The following is a 2212-nucleotide window of genomic DNA, read 5'->3' as shown; positions in this document are numbered from 1 at the left end:
TCAGCACTATCTCCTTTTGGGATCTGTCCCCAAGCCTCAGCCGACCAGGCCATGCGAGTCCCCCCGACCCTAGCCTTGAGCGTGACATCTGGCTGCACTGCCAGCTCTTGCCAACGACTCCCGGCTTGGTTTCCTCATTCAGACGCTGTCTGTCTTGATTCAGCAACTATGCCACCTCCAGCCCCATCCATCCGCTCAGTTCCCCACCCTGTCACCTCCAGCCCTGTCTGCCCTCCCGCTCCCAACTCTCGCTCCAGTCCTGTCTGTCCACTCAGCCCCTGCATTAGTTTCCTATTACAGCCACAACAGATGACCACAAATGTAGCGACTTAAAAACAATGCAAATGTGTTCCCTCGCTGATCTCTGGGTCAGAAATCCGAGATGGCTTGGCTGGTCCTCTGCACAGCGTCTCATAAGGCCAAAATCAAGGTGTCGGCCAGCTAGGCTCATACCAGTAGGTTCTGGGAAGAATCTCAAGGTCATTCAGGTTGTTGGCACAATCGCGCCCCTGTGGACTGAGGTCCTGATTCCTCAGTGGCTGTCACCTGATGGCCACCCGCCCTTGGCTCCTAGCTGCTGCTCTCTGGTTCTTGTATGTGGAACCCACGCCTCAGATCTCACACTTGGAATCTCTCTGACTTGTCCTGCCCCCTGTCCATTGTGGCTTCCTCTTCTTCCTCCAGTGGGAGACAGCTGTCTGCCTTTGAAGGCTCATGGGATCAGATTGGGCCCACCTGGACAACATATTTCACAGCTTCCAGGAATTAGGGGGTGGTCATATTTGGGGGGCCATTATTCTGCCTACCACGGGTCCAGACCCTGTCACCTCCAGCCCCCAACTCTGCATCTCCAGACCCATCCCTGTTCTTCACTCATCTTTATCTTCTCATTCCCTGACTCTCAACTTAGTGTTGACTCCATCTCCAACTTGCTCTGTTTCTCTTTCCCTTTGTCCCTTTGTCTGTCCCTCCATACCCATCACCTGTGATTCCATCTCTGTCAGCCAGGCCTGATGCCTCAGCCAAACCTGAAAGTTCACAGACCCTGTCTTCGGTGCCCTGTCCCCTTTGTCCCCATCCTCAGAGCATCTCCTGTTCCCTCCGAGACTCCTCCCTCAAGACCCACCATCGAGAAGGCACATCAGGGTCCTCTTGATGCTGAATCCCGTAGCGAGTGCAGACACGACTTTCTCTCTTGAAGCCAGGGCTCAGCGTTGGATCACCCCCCAAACAGACCCGGTCCATTCAGGAATCTAGCAACGCACGGGTGTAAATAAAAGTGAACTTTCTTTTGAAAAAATTTAGATTTTTGATCATTCCAAAAGGGCATCAATACGGTCCTCATGGACCATATCAGAACTGGGGGGTAGGGCTTCAACATACAAGTTTTGGGAGAACACACCTCAGCTCATAACAGTAAGTATTTATTGCAAAATGTGTGAATTCCTTTTTATGCAAGTATTTTAATTTTATTTATTTATTTATTTTTTCCCCCAAAGCCCCAGTAGATAGTTGTATGTCACAGCTGCACATCCTTCTAGTTGCTGTATGTGGGACGCCGCCTCAGCATGGCCAGAGAAGCGGTGCGTGGGTGCGTGCCCGGGATCCGAATCCCGGCTGCCAGCAGCGGAGCGCGCGCACTTAACCGCTAAGCCACGGGGCCGGCCCTATGCAAGTATTTTAAATTTATGTCAGTGGTATTACATATTTCATTCTGATGGGGCTTTTTTTCCCAGCACCATCTGTAAGACCCATCCACGTTGCATTGGTACATCCAATCCATCGAATAAGACTCTACAGTCAACCTTCACCACATGTAACCTCTCCATCCTCTCAGTGATGCACAGCTGAGTTGCCTCTGATTTCCCACCACTACAAATAATGCTACAATAAACACCAGTGTGTATGTCCCCTTATGGCCCAAAAGGAGGGGGAGGAGGGATTTGGGGGGCCACAAAGAGGCAAATAATTTCTGGGTTGTAGGGGATGCCTCCACCTACTTTGATTAGATAGAATGTCCTGACACGTCTACTCCCTCTAGCAGTCCACAAGGATCCCATAAACCTTAACCACCCCTGGCATCTGGGGTCACTTTGTGTTGTGTCACCTTAGCTAAGCCGAAGCTATATTTCCCGAAATTCCTCTCCCTGCGTGGTTCTGATTTAGCGTTGGCCGCAGGGGAAATTTGCGTTAAAATTCTGAAGGCTGAAGG

This window comes from Ceratotherium simum, chromosome 33 (genome assembly GCF_057802395.1).
Source record: "Ceratotherium simum simum isolate JZ-2026a chromosome 33, ASM5780239v1, whole genome shotgun sequence".
Taxonomy (NCBI): domain Eukaryota; kingdom Metazoa; phylum Chordata; class Mammalia; order Perissodactyla; family Rhinocerotidae; genus Ceratotherium; species Ceratotherium simum.
Note: the sequence above shows the minus strand (reverse complement) of the source record.